Source organism: Pteropus medius, unplaced genomic scaffold, assembly GCF_902729225.1.
Source record: "Pteropus medius unplaced genomic scaffold, Ma_sr-lr_union100, whole genome shotgun sequence".
Classification (NCBI taxonomy): Eukaryota; Metazoa; Chordata; class Mammalia; order Chiroptera; family Pteropodidae; genus Pteropus; species Pteropus medius.
Window position 1 is genome coordinate 28013652 of NW_024349802.1, and position 7127 is coordinate 28020778.

The following is a 7127-nucleotide window of genomic DNA, read 5'->3' on the forward strand; positions in this document are numbered from 1 at the left end:
AGATTGTGATCACGTTTGTCATTTTGCTTTCCAGCTATGTGATATATTCCAAAACGGAAAACCCTTAACATTGTAATGAAGTTTAAAATGAAATATCATAAAGGTTTTATCCAAAAATAGAAATTTGAAGATTAGAATTAAAATGCTTCTTTGATTCAGAAGAACATTTTGGAATACATATTACAAAGGGTACAAGTTTCAGGACGTTTGAAGTTTCTATGGCTAAATAATTTAATTGAATTTTATGTGCTCTCCATGGTTAAGCTGTTGTTAATGCTTGTCGAAGGACTGAGTAATAAGTTGACCTATTCTGGCAGCTTTATTTTATTCACACTGTCTTTGTCATATTTGAGTTATTTTATTAAGCCTGGTTTTCTATTTTTACTGGGCTGAAACCATTGAAATAATTCAGTTTTATCTAATAGTATTCCAGAGTATTTTAGTTTTCATCATTTTGTAGCACATAAATCTGAAGTATTGTCCCCTTTATCTATACTCTTAGCATTAAATGTTCTTTTATTTAACAGAAAAGCTAAATAAAATTTTACTTTCTACCTCTCACTGATCTATTCTCTTTTCTCTTTCAATCGATTGTCTCAGAAGAGGTTTAAAGTGTCAGTAGATTTTCAATTTATAAGATGCTCCTTCTTCTGTAACAGTGCTAGTTAATAGAAACAAAATAGCTTCATAGAATTTTTTGGTTCCCCAAGACTTGATTTTATTTATAAACTCCTTTATATATAAATTTGTTTCATCTTTTGATCTCCAAGAACTATTTGTGCTTTTATAGAATGTCAATAGACCAATGAACTTGCCAGTACATTTGTGGATTCATAGTAATCTATTTTGGGATCATTTTATTTAATAATGAAGACTGCCTTCTTAAGTGCATCTTATCCAAATTAATATGTGACATATTGCAATGTGGCAATAAGGAATATTGCTTTGTTCATACTTCTCTCTCTCTCACACACTGACCATATCCTTTAGAAGGTTCAGTCAAGGGGAGACAATGAAAAAATGCTGATATTAAATTGCTCAACATTATATAATGACATTTTGTACTTTGAGTAACCTAAGTTTCTTTTTTATCATTGAAGAATGAAAATATGGGAGAGAGTAACAGATGCTAATTTTACCATGTTCAAATTTTTACTAGGTTTCTGATTTTTTTTTTTCTCTCTCTAAAGAAAAAAACACAGTGATCATTTCAAAAGGGATAGAGTCTTAGATGCAGCCACTTGCTTTACCTGGACCTAATATTAATTCCATTGGACGATACCATCTTTTTCAAAACAGAGATTTTTTAAATCCAGTCTCTGTCCCTGAAAAACTCCTCTTTACTGGCATAATGGTGAGATTTCACAATCTGAGGCTGATAATCCAGCCTGATCCCTGTCTGGAGACCACCCTAGTGGGCTACTGTGCACAAGAAGTGAAACCTAGTTCTTCAAGACTCTTGTTATCAATAAAAAAGTTAGATGAAATGACCATTAATGAAAGACTTGAGAGAGAGACAAAAAAAAGGATGAATTAAATCATGCAATTTAATTTGGAAATAGAATTTATTTGGGATAGAAGATATTTCCATGTCATTCTCTGTGTGTATATGTACATATGTGTTTGGGGATGTTTGAAGAATTGCAGGAATTGGGAGTTTACATCAGTGGTAGCATAAAACTGAGAGTACATAATTCTTTTGTGCATCTGAACTTCACATCTGTTTAGCACAGGTAGAACTACCTCTTGTTTCCTCACCTTTTGCCTCTTTCAGTTATCAACCACTTCCAGTCTTAGTGGTTCTCTACCCTTCAATCTTAGAAAAATGATCAATTTTCCCCTTTTCTAGGTTTGAAAGTGTGTTTTTATTTACTTTTTTTCTTTATATTTCACCTAAAAGCAATTTGCTCATGGTAACAGGGCTTTAGGTAATAGAGGTGGGATTCTTTCATGTATGCATTTCAAGACCAACCCTATTTAAATTGGCTTCCCAGTTTCGATAGCTTCAACCAGGCACGGCATGCTTCATCTTTTTGTGCATGTTTCTCAAAAACTCTAAGCAATGATATGAGCATGTGACTGTGTGTTTAAGATGGTTCTATTGATTAATTTATTAAATAGACTTTTAAAATATTAATTTTAAGTCTTTAAATAAGAGATGAGAAAGTAATTTCAAAAAAAAAGCAGACTGGATACATGCATTTCCTTTCCTTTTTTCTCCAAATTGCAGTAAAGTGACACAAGAAATTTGAGAAAAGCAAATAAATCCATAGCAGCACTGCACACTTGAGAAGAGTAAAGTAGGCATTTCTGAAAGATATAAAGGAAATGGGATGAAAATTAGATAAATATTAAATTGAAATACAAATAAGGAAATTCACAGAGGTAGGAAAAAGGGCCCTATAATTTAGGTTTCCAACAAAACTTCAAAATAATGCTAAAATTATTCTGAAATAACATTAAAGGTGGGGCTCACTGTTTGATAAACACTGTGATGAGTTTACTTATGTTGGTTTTCAGTTAGAAATGCGACCTAACTGACATGCCTAAGCGAATACTGGAAAAGTGAAGAGCAAATGAGTCTGGGGACTAACAAGCCAGAAAGGTCAGAGTGAACAGCCTGGTGTGGTCAAGGATAGAGAGGGTAGAGGGAACAGACATGCCTAATGAGAATTTTTAATTTGTTACTTTCTAATGTGTGCTATTATTCCCTCTTACATCTTGCCTATGGAATCTCCAGTAAAGACAACTTTATGTGAAATTAGATTTCTTCTTGGAGAACTGAAATGGGCACTAAAACTATCCAGGTTGGGATTGATACGGTGCATGCAGGTAAAAGGACAAAGGATGACTTATGTATGCATTGCCTATTTGCAACTACTTGTATTGGGTAGTGTTGAAATCAAAGATATGAGTAAATACTACTCGCTTAAAATTTGCCAACCATGAGAGGGGAAAGAACATAAACAAATTTTAATTCAAGATTTTACCTGATAGAAAATGTGATAAAAAACACATATGGCTTTACTTAAAGATTTTATTTCAGTGATTCAACAGAAGCATAGAAATATCGAGTATTATGTTAACTAATTGATGAGTATGATGTAAAAAGTCTAAGGTTTCCAAAAGAGAAGAATAAAAGCAAAATTAATGTAAACTTATTGACTTTATTTAACATATATTAAACACTTGTGTATGCAATAGTAATTATAATGAATAATTCATACTCCCCAATTCCAAAGAAGATTACATAAATCTTCTAACAAAAGCCATTGGTACAAAATATATAACTCACAACAGGAATAAATTAGTGAATACAGCCTGAATGAGGAATTTACAAGGTTCTTTATTAGAATCCTGTTTGCATGCTTTGAGGTTGCTATTACATTAGTTCAGAATAATGTGGTTGATGTTGAGAAATTGCACAGAGGGAAAGCTGATTAGAAGGTAACAAAGATGATAACTTGACCTATGTACATATTTGATTTGTACAACTAAGATGTGGATTTTATCCTCACTATTAGGATAGTTATAACTGAAGGAGTTATAAAATAGCCAAAAGAAAGAAGAAAAGGGAAGCAATCTTAAATTTATTTTTTGCAGGAGGGAGAGAAAGGGTATCCTAAGGAGATAATGAAGGTATCAGAAATATAAGTGCTGAGTAACATTTGTTGTGCATTTACTTTGTTCTAGGTATGATTCTAATAACTGTATGCATGTTTATTTAATCAGATTATGAATTGGTATCTATTATGTAGATCGTTAAACCAGACAAAAGAAGTTAATTTGTCCAAGAAAAGGGTGGAGCCAGACCTTGAACCATAGCAAGTTGGCTCCAGAGTCCATAGTCATATTCATGATGCTACATCACTTCTCACACCTGAGAACAACTGGGATTTCTCCATAATTCGGAACAAGGTGATAGTTACTAGTGGGTGCTGAAGGCTTTTTTAGAGAGGTCAAGAAAGGCTACCTCTATTGGAGGAAATTGTAAAATGACAGGTTATCTTTGAGAAATTAACTCAATGAAGTGGAGGAAAGCTGAATGGGACTTTGAGAGTTTAAGACAGTGTTTGATTGTTGGTCTTTACACCACCTGTTTCAGAATCATTGTGTTTTTAAAAATTCAGATTCTCTAGGTATATATTCCAAACTTCTTTAATTAGGATTCTCCAGTAACATTTAATTCAAAGAAATAGAAGATCAATAAGGGGATGGGAGAAACAAGAGAAATGGGATGATCATGGCCTAATTTACATATTTCATTCCCAACAAAAGCTCTGCTATACAGGCTTTTTAGGGACCATCGGCTTTTACTTTAACATGTACTGGGGAAAGACTAATTGCAAGCCTAAGAGACTAAACAAAATATTTTCTTCTTATATTTTCAGTAATGTTTTAGGAACTCTGATAGATCTACAAATTATGAAACCAAATGGCTATCTCCCTCTCAATCTAGCTCTGGTAGTTGTAAGTGGGTAAATTACCTAGTCCTGTAGGTAATTTAAGGAGCAGGTAATCCCTCTATGAAGGAGCAGCAGGATCGTGAACCCCAAAATTTGTCTCTGGTCTTGATCTTTTGATTAACATTCTGACTGTCACATTTTACAACATCATCATAAAAGAGTATCCAAGTGTATATACTTTATCTCCTAAACAACTTCCTTTGGCAATATTTTGTATGTTTTTCTTTTTTCTTTTTATATTTTTACATGTTGAGGATATTGTCTTCATGAAGTGGTAAGTTATTATTTTCCCAGAAGTACATTTACATATTAACTTGATAAATACTCATTGTACAATTATCATCATATGTTTATGCCCAATATTCTGTCTTGTCTCTTTTTCTATTTTCCGATACTTATTACACATATGCTAAAGGCTTTACTTCTAGGATATCTTTGTGCCTGAGAGAGTTACTGGGGCAAACGATCTTTAGTGTTTTTCTTTCATTTCATCCCTTATCTAAAATTCAAATTCTATACTTGATAATTGATTTTAACTCTGGGGTATCGTCATATTCTTTTGAATACCATTACTTTTGCTTATGTTTAATTTATCCATTATTAAACTATATTCTTATTTCAACAAAAGTTGAAGAACTATTACTACTATCATTTTTTTACCAAGACAGTAAGAGGTTTAGAATTATTCTTATTCTAATTTCAAACTCCAGTTTTTAACACAGAAATCATAATTTTATGAATGTAGAAACATTTTTCTTTATTATTTGAATATTTAATCAGAAGTGCCTAAGTTCAAAACAATAAATTAGAATACTGTTAAAGAAACCTAACATATCTTATAGGTACTCAATAAATATTAATTTATGAATATAATCCAGTCAGGCATATTTTATCTACTCAACTAGTCAAGGACCACATTTGTCAACATGACTATTAAAAGTGTCCCAATGATTGTAATTCCTGCTATCAGGTTTTTGGTCTTACTTCCATAAAATACTTTTCTTCTTAAAATTTCCTTAAGAAATTTCTTCAGTTCTAACTATATCTATTGTACAATAGTTTCATGAATATGAGCATCAAGACCTATTTTATTTCTACTGTACTTTTGAGATAGAAATAAAAAATAAAAGAGGAGACCCCTACAACCTATGTGTCTGATCCTGAAATATTTTACCAAACTATCAATAATATTGTCATTGTCCATGACATAAAGAAATTGATTGAGTTATTTGGTGATGTTTAAAAATCTGTCTTTTCTCATTATATTGTTTAACGACTGCCTTTATTAACTTAACATAAAAGCCTACCACCAAATATTATATAACATTAATTTTTGAAGTTCACTTATCATCAGATTTTATAAATCAAACAACATATTTCTTTTAACATCATTAGAAAAGGAATGTTCTTTGTCTCCTGTGGTCATATGGTGTTAGGAATTCAACAGTTGAAGTATTTTCAAATTTAAAGCAAAATAAAGCTATCTAAAATATTCTTAAGTTATTTACTATTATGAGCAATTTATAATCATTTGCTTATCACGTGTGACTTTAGGAGTTGTTGACATTAGAAGAAGGGAGATAGTTATAGGGTAAAACTGGAGGTGAGACAAGAAGTCCCAGAGAGAGAAGATATAGTAGAGAGGTTTATATAAACATTAAGACTTGAAGGAGCTTCTTGGTTCATATTTGATTTAGGACTGTAGAATAATTCTACTTTGTCAGTTTGTGCCAAATTAGAAAAAGAGAACTTAGTTTACACACTAGAGTGTTCCTCAGTTTCTTTCTGATGGAGTGGAGGGACTCAGATACTTCCCTATTTCCCTATACAGTGAAGCCGTGTGTAGCTGAGTTGAGTTGCTATGGGGTCTAGCATGGTGAGGGGCAAGGAAAGCCCACATCATAGACCTGGCTTGGTTCAATGACATAGGAGGGACTCAGATTGTGCTGCGGCATCAACATGATCAATAAAAGTCAGGTTAGCTGGCAGATATACTAATTCCTGATCTAGATGAAAATGACATGGGCTTCATTTCATAGCAACATGACTTCAGCAGCAAACATTGCAAAATACCCTCGGATGGTACCCAACCAACCACACTCCAGTAGACATCAGCCAGCATATTCTCAAGGACCAGAGTTCCCCCTTACTTCTAATTTGTTCACATAAGACAAGTTTCATATACCAAAAGTTTGCTTGAACTGGGGAAGAGAAGATTAACAGAGATTAAGCCGAAAGAATGAATATTAAAACTAAAAGTGACTGAATTATTCAAAAGGAGGTATTTGAATCAAAATACACACATACACAGAGTGTGCTATAATTATTAGCACATTTAGATATTCATTTGCAATTCTGCTATGTGTCCCACATTGTGTGGTGTGGAGGTAAAAGTTATTCTGAAGTTCCTGTTAATATTTAGTTAAGGATGCTGACTGTGTGCAGAACTAGCCACATAATTTTCAGGGCTCAGTGCAAAATAAAAATGTGTGGTCACTTGCTCACATTTGTTAAGAAATTCAAGATGCTTATAGTAGATCATTGAACCAAGCATAAGGTCATTTTGAGTGTAGGGCTCTGTGTGACTGCACAGGTCACAGGGCTATGAAGTTGGCCCTGGCTATGAATTTGCATGTTGTGGTTAAGGCTTCATGGAAGATG